At 32.2% G+C, this 15,466-nt stretch overlaps 1 protein-coding gene across 1 annotated transcript in view; it reads right to left on the reverse strand.

Annotated features, from left to right (window-relative positions):
- The window catches only part of NEGR1 (neuronal growth regulator 1), a 919,240-nt gene that overhangs the window by 877,121 nt on the left and 26,653 nt on the right, over positions 1 to 15,466 (reverse strand). The window lies entirely within an intron of this gene.

Genomic DNA, 15,466 nt, shown 5'->3' on the forward strand with positions numbered 1-15,466 from the left:
ATTTTTTAACAAGATTCTAGTAACAAAATTTATTTTAACATTTGAAATTTCTCATTTTATGCACTATTAAATTTATAAAATATAACAAAATTATAGATCGCCTACACATACTATGCAAAAACTTATTTGAAGAGAACAGTTAACAGAGGGCTTCATGAGAAAAATAAATCAGCAAAAAATTTAAATTATTTCTGATCATTCCTACTTATAAATTGATATTTTAGTCATCTGCTCAATAAAAAAGGTTGACTAGTATTTTCTCTTTATTTATCTTATTAACCTAAAGCTTAATGGATAATGTATCTTTTTTTTTTTTTTTTTTTGGTTTTTGGGCCACACCCGGCGGTGCTCAGGGGTTACTCCTGGCTGTCTGCTCAGAAATAGCTCCTGGCAGGTATAGGGGACCAGATGGGACACAGGGATTCGAACCAACCACCTTTGGTCCTGGATTGGCTGCTTGCAAGGCAAATGCCGCTGTGCTATCTCTCTGGGCCTGGATAATGTATCTTGATAACAAATTTTATCTTCTACAAGAAAAGAACTCTGACCCGTTTGGAGCTTTGGAATCCTCTGTAAATTTTATTTTCTAAAATGAATAATTTCTAAAATATTCTTATAAAAATCATTTTAATACATATGAAAATTTCAAATTATAATAGCTGAGAGACAATTACTCTTTAAAATATTTGTTATCAAATTTTATCTAGATCATAGCTGGTTTTGCTTAAAAATACCAAAGTTTGAGGATTTTCAAAATAAATTTGTTTGTAAAGATGTATAGGATAATAGTAGATGTAAATATTGACATACATATACATACATATATATATATATACACAGAGAAAACAAATATTAAGCCATCTTAATTCTGGCTAAAAAGCAAATAGAGATGGGAGGCTGTTAAGATTGGACTTCCAGGCATATGCAAATACACCTGCAGTATTTGAGTATGCCCAGATATATCAGCCACCTGGAATAAAGTAAAACAAAGAAAGAAAATCTTACAATTACTATTTATCCAATCAGAATAACAATAGATAAAAACGTATCTATATAATAAAGTGAATATGAGCATGGAATTCACGCCCTCTTCTCAACACGCACACTTTTGCCTATGAATAGATTCCAGCCTTAACATGAACAATACATTCGATTACTTGGCATGTAGCTTTGGATTCAATTTTCTCTGTGATGCACATATCCATAATAAATTTCTTCTGCAATACTTGTACTTTACCTTAGTTGTTATACTTTAACCATCTAATTTATCTGTAAGTAATATTTATTTTTCATCATGGACTTCGGAACCATATTGAATTTAGCAAGCATATTGTGGACCAGAAGACTGAAAAATAAAATTTTAGAAAAATAATGTATTTATGGGTGATGTGTTGCAATCTAAGTAGAATACATATTGTAGGAGTATAAGTAAAGGAATATATCATCCAATATAACTGTCAAAATAATGATGTAAATATTTATGAAAATTCATATTTAGGCTGTTTTTCACAATGAATAATTATAAACTATCCATATATAAAAGGCAGTCTTTCTTTGGGGGGGGGTCATACAAGCAGTTACTCTGGATCTATGCTCAAAAAACACCCCTGGCAGGTCAGGATACCCTTGGGATTCCAGAGATTAAACCTAGGTTGGTCATATACAAGGTATTTTCCCCCAATAAAATGGTGAAATTATCAAAATCATGGATATCAACAAGTTAAATTTTACAAATGTACCTTAGTTAAGTCCATAATTATAGAGGTTTTATGCTTAATTCTGAATAAGCATTATTCTAATAGGGCATAGTTGTTTTCAAATAGTTATGCAAATGCTAGTTTTTCAATGGCAAATGTTATCTTCTTTAATCATTAAAATTTCCAAGAGAATTTAATGTTGATTCTATATTTAAGTCATACTCTCTGAAAACCTCATATAGGAAAACACTTTCATCATTATTGATTATATCACTTCATATAGTTACTAAAGAAGCTTACCATGATCATATCTTTACGTATTATTCCTGTCTTTAAATTATCTTATGCCTATTCATAACTTTCCTTGAAATTTGAAATATAAGGTACTTAAAAATAAATCATCTTTTCTACGAATTTACATTTTTAAATTCTGAGTTCAACAGAAAGAAAACAAAGCAGATATAGTTTTCTGCCATATTTATATCTGAAATTTTAAAAATGGCACTAAGCTAGAACAGTTTTCTGCTGCAGGAGTTTCTACTACAGATGAAAGGAGAAAAAATGTATTTGTGCTTTCTCTCTGTTTGATTGTGGCAGCCAAAACTGAAAAGAAAAATATATGGTAAAAAACAAGGAGATATGTCACTCAAATCTAATCCTTTAAATTGTTTTGCTTAAAAGAATAATCTAAAATTTGAGACTAAAGTTTAAGAACAAAATAAACAAATAATAAACTGGTAAAATGCATTATGAGCTTCTCTGAATGGTCTCTTATTACTTTATTATAATACACAAAACATTATTCTATCCCTCGGCGTCCCATAGGCGTCCCATAGGCGTCCCATATGGTCCCCCAAGCCAGGGGCAATTTTGAGCGCTAGCCAGGAGTAACCCCTGAGCATCAAATGGGTGTGGCCCAAGAAAACAAAAACAAAACAAAACAAAACAAAACAAAAAAAACCTGGGAGGTGCACATTTGCACCTAATGGTTTTAAACCTTGGGAGGTGCACATTTGCACCTAATGGTTTTAAATCTTGAATAAGGGAATTACTTTTCTTATATCTTCGTTTCTTTATCTCTAAAATGAAATGATTTCAATCTCAAGGGATATCAGGAAAAATGAGAAGCTATGTTATAAAGCATAGTGACTCATAAATAATAAGCATCTTATAAGTGTTAGAGAAAGTTGTTTAAATTTGTATTACCCTGATTGCTATCCAGAGTCCTCCAAAAGTGTGAAGTGCTCACCTAGGAAAATACCTTAAAGTTAGAACTATTGAGATGAAAATTGCAATAAGAAGGCAAGGCAAAAACAGAGGAATAATAAAACAAATCACTTTAATAAAATAAGAAGAAACATTATGTTCCCAAGAGAAAGCGTTGTAAAATCCAGCTTAGTAATACAAAGTAGAAAAATGTATAAGGTAATGGTTCTGAAATGTGGTTGGCCTCCTGTTCCCTATTTAGGGAAGGAAAGGAACATATTAAATGTTTCTCATTCACCCCTACCAAAAAGATCAATCTTTGCCGATGAATATACACAGTCTCTCCAAACAGTCCCTCTTGGGAGGCTACATAGTGGGAGGTGGTATTTGCAACTAAAGGAAATACTTTTATTAAGAGAATAAGTGCTGGACACTCTGTTGGGCATCTAAGATATGTTGCTTTTAGCAATTTTTTCTATGATTAAAAGTTCATTCTAAGTTTTACACACAATTCCTTCAAGTTGTTAGTAAAATGAACAAACACTTTACATGTTCTTTTAGTCACTCAATATATTGGAATATTCCATATAGGCAGATAATCATTAGTCCAGTGGGAGTCCAATGATTGCAGAGAATTTAAATGTTAAAGATATCACATTGGGTAAGATATTTTCAGACTTCGCTACGGGAAATACGACATGAATCATTTGCCAAACTAATTCCAACAAAAAAGGCAGTAGTGGCTTAAAGTTTCTAACATTAAGTTAGAAAATGCTCTTTAAGAATGTTTCGATCTTATTCACAAAGCTTTTAGTATAATAATTTGATAAATTACTACAAAATATTATTTAAAATTAAAAACACAACGGTGTTGATTAGTATGAATAGACCTATAAAGTTAATACTATAGCTTTGACACTAGACATGGATTTTTTATAGGCAATAAATTTCATAAGTCATTAATTCTCTAAACCAAATATGGCATGGTTAACTACAATGACATAAATTTATATGAAAGTAATATTAATATCTCAGCATTATCTATTTCTTAAACCTGATATTGTTCAAATATTACTCTTGTTTTTCTTACACACAACATTCAATCTGAATTCACCTTATTATTCTACTATATTTTTTGTTAATTTAAATTAAAATTCTTTTCATTATTCTATTAATCATGCCCAGTTTCCTGTCATCTAAAATTTAATAAATATTCTTTTGGTTAATATCCTGAAGTAATAAATTATACAAAATAATATTGATCTCAAACCTAACTTCTGCTATGTAAATTTAAAATAACCCTTAAGTCAATACTAAATTGTTCACAAATATATATCATAAAGCTATTTTAGTAAGACATGCTTTATATTAATTATAATTAGTATTTTTTGTGTAAACTTATTAAGTCATAAAATATTTTGTTATGCATTCTTGTATTCATAATACATAATCAAGTATACATAACAATTCATGACCAATGAGTGTTTTAAACATTTAGGCTAGAGAAACAACCAGGAGATTACAGTTATAAGAAAGTCTAGATTTTTTCTATTTTTATAACCATTTTGCTTCACACTTTCAGAAAAACTCCAGAAAATTGTTTTGCCAACTACTTCCATATTTTTTCTCAGGCAGGGGCTGGGATGGAGGGTTGGGTGAAGTATGGGTGGGAATGTTGCACGGGTGAAGGGGGTGCTCTGTTTGTGAGGAAAACCCAACTATAATCATGTTTGTAATCACGGTGCTTAAATAAAAAATTATTAAAAATAATTTTAATGTCCTAGAATTCAACATTTTATGCCTATCAGTTTATCTTGGAAGATATGGAAAATATAAAACCCAAGGGGCAGATCGTTGACTAAAACAACATGTTTTTATTTACAATGTTTATCATTCAATGAATCTGACCCTCTCACCACAAAAATTTGAAGTTATCTAACAGCCTTAGAATTGCCTTCCTCTATGTAGCCTCTAAGAAAAGTAGTATGATGTAAGACAAATAAAGTTCAGAAAAGTGAAAAAAATATATATGCTATAATCCTGATAAATAGCTGACTAGTTTGTTTCAAATTTCTCATTCCAGATCATTGTGTCAGTTCATTTCTTTTTGTTTTTGTTTTATGACCAAACCCAGATGTGCTTTGGGCTTACTCTGAACTCTGTGCTTAAGTTTCTCTCCTCGGAGTTCTGGGGAGACCATATCTGATTCCAGGGATAGAAGTATAATTTGCCTCTATGCAGAGCAAGAACCTCCTAACACAACACTATCTGCCTATTTCAGTCATTTTTTCACCATATTTTACATAAAGCCATATATACTGTGATTATATTCAGAACAACTTTGGCATAACAAAGCACAAGTAAATGCAATAGTATATACCCTCAAGACATATAAAGACACAAATATGTAAATGTACATAAAAGTACAATGCCTACTGAAAACAAAATATAAAAACTAAGCTTTGAGAAGGCAGTAGTTGTTCATTTTGTCTGTCATCAGGAAAATTCATACTGAAAGTCATAGTTCTTTATGAAATATAATAATGTATTGAATATGCAGAGTGTAAGAGCACAGAGGGAAAAGTTTTCTCTAGATTGTTTTGAAACAAAAATTGTGGACTTAAAAATTTTGAAACTATAGAAATCAGAAAGTCCAAGATTTATTCGGGCACATTTAGATCTGATACAGTTCTGGAAAACAAGGATGTAGGATGTATATAAGGATGTATATGAAGAGTCAGTTTGGAAAAAGTGCAAAACTACTATGAAGGCATTTAAGAAGCTGAAAGTCATTTATATAATGGCAATGCCTTAAAAATTATGAATGGGGTAAACAAAAATAGCTGAAATTCAGAGATTCTGGAAAGGAGAAGATAGTAAGCACAGGAGAATAGCCAAAAGGTGAAAAAATAAGATCAGATTCTTTAAAGCAACTTATTAACATTTTGGAGGGGGAATTTAGGGCCACATAATAAGCAGGGCTTTCTCCTGGTTCTGTGTTCAGAGAATCACTCTTGGTGGCTATTTGGGTACCATTTGTTTTATATCAGGATTGAACCTGGGTTGTATGCTCAGAAAGCAAGTACCTACCAGCAATACTCTCTTCTGCAACCCCCAGTCTATTCTTTTCAATAGGAGGAACAAAGAATGAGACTAAGGCATAGGAGCATGCTACTATGTAGGATTTACTTATTGAAAACTGAACAGACATAAAGAAATAATGGGAGAGACAAAAATAAAAATTCTGAGGAACTCCCATGAATGTAATAATATAAGGAAAATACTACTAGTTTTAGAGGGTAACTTGATTAATTTTATTTATAAAGATATGACATTTAAATATTAAAGAACTGGAGTGATGGGCTGGAGAGATAGGATGAAGGTAGGGTGTTTGCCTTGCATGCAGAAGGTCGGTGGCTCGGATCCCAGCATCAGACATGGTCTCCCGAGCCTGCCAGGAGAGATTTCTAAGCATAAAGCCAGGAATAACCCCTGAGCATTGCCAGATGAGATCCAAAAACCAAAAACCAAAAACCAAAGCAAAACAGTACGTTGTATTATAATTGCTGGCTATTTAATGAGAATTAGGAGAAAATATTTTCTGTACCATCATGGATTCTAAAATAAAACATACACCCTGGACTATATAATTAGCACAAAATTATATCCTCATCATTAATATTAAATCTTGTAAATGGTATATATTATTTCATGCATTTTCAAAGAATATAATTTAAAATAGAGAATAGTAATATCTATGTCCAAGTTAATGTCTTCATGCATATAAATATGTTAAATTGTATTATTTATAGTCATTCTTATATCAATAACTTCATATTTCTTGATATTTTATAAAGATCTACATAAAAAGCAGTAAATTCTAGAAATGCAAATAATTTAATTAAGTTCAATTTACATTTAGAAAAAGGATGTAGTCTTTCACTAAGTGGTGAATTACACTGTCATATTAAATTGTTTTATATATTAACCACAACCTGATTGGTTTTTAGAAATTAAATTATCATACATTTTAAGTCTCTACCCATTCAATATTTACAAAGAGAAATTTGGTAAGTAGCAAACATATGACATTTCCCTTAAGAACTTTGACTTCTACAGACAGGAACAATTAAAGTGTAGTGAATAAGTGATCACTGAAATGAGTGAAAAAATTAATTTTCTTCTACTTGTATATTGAACTCTATAAAACATGTGAAATATCCATAGCAAAGTCATGGGATAAATATTTACTTAATACTTATTGTATGCTAACTGAGAGAATTAAAACAGAAATGCCCATAAGCTACACAGTGGAGAGCTCTTAAAACATATTAGTACAAAGATAAATGAAGATTCTTTTTATGATTTTAGTGATCATTGTACCTCATAATAAAAGATTTCAGATACAAGCAACAACTAGTAAACTTGATCCAAGGATATTGGTACAGTTCTCCTACTGTACTGATATCATTTTCCATCTGGAACTGAGTATCCAGGTATGAGACTTATGATAAGGACCATTAAAGTCTTGTTTTTGGACTATTGAAGATATAATTCAATTGCATTTTTTCTGGAATAAGCAATCACTAGAACCTCTGATGTGGCTTAGTTATTTTCTTCAGAGAGGGACTTGGGCAAGTTCACTCTAAAAAGGCGCTTGTCCCCAATCACACACATAGGAAAATTTGAGGAAATTTTTAGAGAAAGAAATCTAAACCTGAAAAAAAATGTACTAAAACCTGAGCGTCAAAAAAAATCAACCTTGCACCTCAAATCATGAAGTATTCTGATTACACAGAATCAGAAGAAGAGCATTCATTTGTCTTTTCAGTAAGACAACTTTCCAAGGTGTTCTACATTGCATTCTGCTTCCTAGCATTGATCCTTATCTCCCACACGACAGTCTTTAAGCACTAAAAAGAATTTTGGTTGACATAAAGTTGTAGTCTAGGGAATGACTTCCAAAACCAGCCCTAGGTATAAATCTCAATGATGAAAAAAAAAACATTTTTCATATTCCCATCTGTTTCCTAAGTATTTCACACTGACTGAAAGCAGATAAATTTTTAACTCTAAAAAGTGGACACAATTTTCAATAATAAAACCACAAGTAATTTATTTCTCAGTCAAAAATCACCCGAGACACAACTTACTTATGAACAGATTTAACTTGTATTTTATACTTGTGAAGGGGGGTGTTCTTTTTCTGATTGAAACTCAACTACAATCACGTTTGTAATCATGGTGCTTAAATAAAGATATTATAAGTAATAATATTTTGGATTATCTGCTGATCAAAATTTTTTAAAAAATTAGTGTATTAAAATCAAAGTATTTCATAAAATAACATAATTTTATGCTATTTGTATATAAATATTTATTATTTGGGGGTTGCTAAGTAGCATTCTGAAATAAAAAGTAGGCATTGTAATATAAAATAAAGCAATATGATTTTAAGTAAAGTTGCTAATTTATGCACAAATAATGAGAAATATATTAAATTTGGTAAAAAAATTTTTACTGAAAATTACCCATCACCACTTCAATATTTTTGTTCTTGAAAGAAACACCTCAAAAAAGACAATATTAGGCCAGAGAGATGGCGCAGCGTTAGGGCATTTGCCTTGCATGTAGATGATCCAGGACAGACTTCAGTTTGATCCCTGGCATCCCAATTGGTCCCACAATCCAGTAGCGATTTCTGAGCACATAGCCAAAAGAAACCCCTGAGCATCACAGGGTGTGCCCCCAAAACCCAAACAAACAAAAAAAGACAATATTTAATGATCATATCAAGTAATGTTACAAGCTCTACTATTTTAAATCCTGAATAACTTCATTCCTTCCCTTCCTTCCTTCCTTCCTTCCTTCCTTCCTTCCTTCCTTCCTTCCTTCCTTCCTTCCTTCCTTCCTTCCTTCCTTCCTTCCTTCCTTCCTTCCTTCCTTCCTTCCTTCCTTCCTTCCTCCTTCCTTTTTACTTTCATTTTGGTTTTTATTTTGTTTTGGGCACACCCAGGGGTTACTCCTGGCTATGCATTCAGAAATCGCTCCTCGCTGGGGGACCATATGGGATGCTGAGGGTTGAATCTAAGTCGTCCTGGGTTAGCAGCATTCAAGGCAAACAACCTACCCTAGTGCTCCAGCCCCTGAATTACTGCTTTTCTCTGAGCTAATTGTTTACCCGACTAGCACTCAAATAAAATAAAATGACAATGACAGAATAAGTAAAAAATTAAATCAGAATTTTAAACTGTACTTACTTAGAATTACTAAATCAAGTTGTGAATAAACAGTATGATAATTATAAACTTATAATGTATATTTATCTCATGCAAATATCAAACCATATTATTTACAATTGCATGCTTTGCCTTACATCTTTTGAGTAAAACTAAAATTATTTTAAAGTTTTATTGAATCTAAACTTAGTAGATCATATAGTCTTATGCTTTCACATACCGTATTTTCCAGCGTATAAGACGACTTTTGAAAAAAAAAAAGTCAACCGGAAATCGGGGGTCGTCTTATACGCTGAGTATATCCCGAAAAATATTTCAATATGCCGCTAAATGAAACAAAAAAAAAATCAGGCCGCAGAGTTTCCAAATCTCTTTCTTGGGGCTCCCAAACAGTACTCAGGAGATCTGGGGGCCACTTCTGGCAAAACCCAGCTAACCTTATGTTGGTGATTCAGTGCTAGGGTCCGAGGATGGGGTGTTGTTTGGTTCATGCAGTGGGGGAGATTAACTGACGGCACCATGGAATTGCCAGAAAAGATGCCTATGATAAGGGACCAATCACTGCAAGGCTGCTCCTCCGCCTCTCTAACTCAGCCAATCCAAGCAGGCTTTTGAAGCATGCAAATTAGACAATGTTCTGGAACCGAATCTACACTGTCAAAAGCCTGCTCAGATTGGCCAGAGTCAGAGAGGAAGTCTATTACAGTATATATAACCTTTGAACCTCTGCTTGTTGTGATTGGCTCACTGTGGTACATACAGTTGCAGCACAGGAACTTTCTGTCTGATACAGCGAATATAGGCCTAAACCTATGTTTTAACGGCAAAATTAGGGGGTCATCTTATACTCCCAGGCGTCTTATATGCTGGAAAAAAATGGTAACTCAAATTTTAATTCTTAATAAAGAATGTATTCTGGGATCTGGGAAATTGGTGGTGGGAATGTTGCACCGGTGAAGGGGGGTGTTCTTTACATGACTGTAATCATACAACTATAATCATGTTTGTAATCACAGTGTTTAAATAAAGATAAAAATATAAAAAAATTAAAAAAATTAAAAAAAAAAGAAGAATGTATTCCGGTACATTTAGCAATGTAAATTCTTAAACTATATTTGAGTTGTCACAATTTTGTGAATATAGACATATTACTTCCCCTTATTGAATTTAAATCTCTTTTAATGTGTTTAATATTAAAACCTATTTAAAAGAAAAATTATGAGAATTTAATAGAGATGACATGCATCTGTTAAACTTAACAGTACTTGGCAGATAGTAAGCATTCACAGTGAATTAAGTTATAAAAAGGAGCAAATATATTTGCCTGAAATTAACTTACAGAGAACAATTTAAATTATCATGATTATGTTATATCCACTTAAAAAGGGAAGGTGGGAGAATAAAATGATTTATAATATTAACTATTTATATCAAGACATGGCATAATTACTAAGATTTAATGTACCATTTATTAGATTATACTTGATGCTACTTAATGAATAATAATTCTTTTTTTTTCTATTTTTTAATTTTTTTTAGTTTTTGAGTCACACCCGGCAGTGCTCAGGGTTTACTCCTGGCTCTACACTCAGAAATCGCTCCTGGCAGGCTGGGGGGACCATATAGGATGCTGGGATTTGAACCATTATCCTTCTGCATGCAAAGCAAATGCCTTACCTCCATGCTATCTCTCCGGCCCCTAATGAATAATTCTTGACATATATGAGTGATTTTGAAGTTGAGAATGTGTCTTCTGATAGTCTTTTTTTGTTCAATATTCTAATCAATTTTATGTTTTTTGTTTATATGATTGGGTGGTTCGTTTTCAGGTCACACCCAGTGGTGGTACAAATGCTTAGGTAACAAAATAGATGCTAGGATTCCGGATTCTCTTTGCAGCCTCCAGTAGATGAATTTCAATGTGCTAAGGTACAAATTTTGATATTTGGTAGAACAACGATGGAGTTTACAACGATGGAGTGGTAATCCTGAAAAGATGTTAAATTGTTCTAAAATATGCAGAGTTTTCTAAGCCAATATGTTCTCAAATTGAAAAGTTGATTAAGGAACTCTTATTCACTGCTGGTGGGAATGTAGACTGGTCCAAACTTTTGGGAAAACAACCTTTTTGTAAAACTCCAAAAATCTAGAAATTAAGCTTTAATTTAACCCAGATATACTGCTCCTCAGAATATAACCCAGGGACCCAAAATACAACAAAGAAAAGAAATCTTCAACCACATGTTCATTGTAGCACTATTTCCAATATTCAGAATATCAAACAACTCAAGTGTCCAAGAACAGATGGATGGATCAAGAAACTGGTACAACTACATAAGTAAATACTATACAGCTATTAGTAAAAATGAAGTCATGAGGGTTTGGGAGGATATTACAGCTGTAGGGTGTTTGTCTTGTATTCTGCTGACCCAGGGAAGATCCTGGTTCATTCTCTGGCATCCCGTATGGTTCCCAGAGGCTGCCAAGAGCTATTTCTGAGTGCAGAGCCAAGAGTAACCTGAGTGCTCACGGGTGTGGCAAAAAATAAATAACAACAACAAAGTCATGAAACTGCTTATACATGAATAGACATTGAGAACATGCTGAGTGAAATGAGTTAAAGGGAGAGGTACAGACAAAAAATGATGGCCCTCATCCTCGGGTATTAAAAAAAGGTATGAGAATAATATCCAATGATAATAGAAATGATGGTATGAAGTGCAGTTAAGACAATGACAATAGGGCCCGGAGAGATAGCACAGCGGCGTTTACCTTGCAAGCAGCCGATCCAGGATCAAAGGTGGTTGGTTTGAATCCCGGTGTCCCATATGGTCCCCCGTGCCTGCCAGGAGCTATTTCTGAGCAGACAGCCAGGAGTAACCCCTGAGCACCGCCGGGTGTGGCCCAAAAACAAAAACAAACAAAAAGACAATGACAATAATAGTTTGACATGATCACTCTGGGCAAAAACTGAAATGAAGTAAAATGATATGCATATTACTCCTTCAGTGACAGTATTCCAACCACGGTGCCTAAAAATGAAGGTAAAGGAGAGGGAGAGGGTGAGGGGGGGAGAGGGAGAGAGAGAGAGAGAGAGAGAGAGAGAGAGAGAGAGAGAGAGAGAGAGAGAGAGAGAGAGAGAGAGAGAGAGAGAGAGAGAGAGAGAGAGAGAGAGAGAGAGAGAGAGAGAGAGAGAATAAGTGTCTGCAATAAGGGTAGGTGAAGGGGTTAAGATAATGGGGAGGTAACTGGGGAAATAGGTGGTGGGAAATAAACATTGGTGAAGATTCGTGTTGGCTGAAATTCAACTATAGATAACTTTTCAACTCATTATTTTGAGGTGACTAAATTTCTCTAGTAAGTTGATATAAATAAATTACCTTTATTTAATAATTAAACTAATTTGAATTCATAATTAGTACCTAAAACATAAAAATGTTCTATAAAATATAAATTTTGATACTTTATTTTATATGTACTATGAACTTAAATCATAAGGCAGATAATCAGTTCTTTATATAAATAATAGAGTCAATTAATATACTGATGCATTAATTATAACTGAATATAACAACTTATATGATCCAATGATAAATTCTATATTGAATCTTAGAGCTAATGACCACTTAGCCTTAGAAGGATAATTCTCTGATAGGGATAAGAGTATGTTTAATTTTGAGAGAAATATTATTTTTCTAATATAGTTTTTAAGGATTAAATTGTAAATCTGGCATTTTAAAACGAATTTTGGCTCTCATTTATGTATTAAACTTTAGAGAAACCAGTCAGAATAATATTTCTTTTATTCTTTTAAAGTATTCTATACTATCACAATTCTTTTTTTTCTTTTTCTTTTACTATCACAATTCTTTTTTTTTTTTTTTTTGGCCACACCCGCCGATGCTCAGGGGTTACTCCTGGCTGTCTGCTCAGAAATAGCTCCTGGCAGGCACGGGGGACCATATGGGACACTGGGATTCGAACCAACCACCTTTGGTTCTGGATTGGCTGCTTGAAAGGCAAACACCGTTGTGCTATCTCTCCAGGCCACTATCACAATTCTTAAGTGAGTTTAAAATGTTATTTTCCTCTGTTCTTGTAAATAGTCCACCATGATTATCTACTATATACTATAAAAATGTAAAACAATCTATGATCAATGAATTTATTGTATCATATCTACTATAATTATTAAATTTCATTATTTTATTTAAAAAATCAAAGCACTTAAGTGCTTTATGCATATTTATTTAAAAATAAGTATATTCCTGTAGTTTGCAAGCATGCATGCCATTGAGTTATCAGTAAGTTGGAAACCATATTCTCTGTTTTAGGTTAATAGGAGATTTATAGAGAAAGCTAGATTTATCATTCAGATTTATCTAAAAATAGCATTGTAATCTGATTTCCAGAAAATCATATTTAGTTCCTGATCTGAGGTAAGTTTACGTCTCATTAATTATTTGTTTTATTACTAATCAAGTTCTATTTTTCTCAGTCAGTATATGTGGTAGAAACTACTTTTTATATACATGTAAATTCCCTATCTATTAATATTCAAAATATATAATATAGGATTTAAGATATTACTGCATAGAGGCCATTGTAAGTATCTTATCTTTTTTAAACACCTTCCTATAGCCCTTTTCTATTTCTGAAATATTTAATATTTTAATTATTTAAATTATATATGGGTATATATATATATATGTTTCTGTAGGTAATCACATGCAAATGTTCAACTATTTTTTAATTGAAAATACTACTCTACCGTGAGGAATACAATTTGAAGCACCTAGAAAAATGACTAGAGCACATTTACTAACCCTCTTACAAATAGCCAGTCACTCAAATTTTTATTATATAAGACGTATCAGAGAGATGCTGTCCGGCAGATAGCAAACAAATCTAGTAGATCCCTACTTCTGTGAACTAATATTCATATGTAATAGTAAAAAGGAAAGTAGAAGAACGAAGAAAAAAAGAAAAAAATAGAAAGGTGCAAAAATCATAATACAAATGGTTTACAAACACTGGTCACAAAGGCCTAATTGATATATTGCCCATTGAATAGAGAACAAAAGTAAGGAAGTTGCGTGAAAAATTAAGAAAACAATAGTGCTTTAATTGTAAGCAACATATACAACAGTCTGGAGGCAGAAGCATGTTTAAAAATGACATCAAATAATTAGGTTAGTGAGAAACTTAATGGAAAAAATGTAGTAAATTATGATATGCATAAACTTATCAATCATTTTAAGGTCTTGGGATTTTGTGGCAACTGAAATGGAATAAAACATGATTATAAGCAGAGAACTTATTCTTCTGACTTACCTGTTTTAAGTATGTTTAGTAATTAATAAACAGTTCTATTTTTGAGAAAAATTCTTAGAGGATTGGGAGGAAGTAGCAGAGATAAGTTAGGAAAGATACTGAGGTTTCAAATAAAATAAAACAGAAATAAATGCCTTTCTCCTGTTATTTTATATAACAAATAAAATGTATTTTTATGTATAAGGAGTATCATTAAATTCATTTGGCTCAAAATGAATGATAAAATGTATATATAAAACATGGACATTAATATGTACAGAATACAGAGACCATACCTCTATCTTGTAGTATACTTTTTCTCTGTAAAATTAAGATTAATATATTCTCCCAGAATTTTAAGATAATTTTTATTTTTAATTTATGAAAAGAAATGGTTTTAAACATATAACATAGTTCATGACATTACGAGACGGTTTTAAATCTAAACATATAACATAGCTCATGACATTTAGACAAATGAAAATTTGTCAGAAAAGTAATCTAGAAACATAGTTATCTTGTTTAACTAGAGGCAGAGAAATATAATTTCTACTTTTAAATGACAAATAACAAAATATGATATTATATACTTTACTTTCAAATAAAAATAATCAAATGTATATGGCATAATATACTTTTGTGCTTGAAGATACAGCATACTAGCAAAATATTTAAATAACTTCAGAATCAAGTAATACCATTCTAAATCTGAAATTTTTTATGAAAATGTTTTAACTATAAAATATCTTCCATTACCCATTTTTATCAGAATCTTAGTATTGATTATAAGAGTTACTTTTAATGCAACTAATAAAGTCTCAGCCACTAAAATATATTCACAGCAATACAGACTCCAAGAAGAATGAGAATTTTTCCTGCCAACAGCAATCTGCAATATGACCATATCTGTACAAGCTAAACAGCTCACCCCTACTGGGAAATAGCAACCTCCCCATTATGGAGATGGTATTATTTTTCAAGATGATCGGCTCCATGTACTGTTACCCAGCA

Source organism: Suncus etruscus, chromosome 4 (assembly GCF_024139225.1).
Source record: "Suncus etruscus isolate mSunEtr1 chromosome 4, mSunEtr1.pri.cur, whole genome shotgun sequence".
In the NCBI taxonomy this organism is placed as follows: domain Eukaryota; kingdom Metazoa; phylum Chordata; class Mammalia; order Eulipotyphla; family Soricidae; genus Suncus; species Suncus etruscus.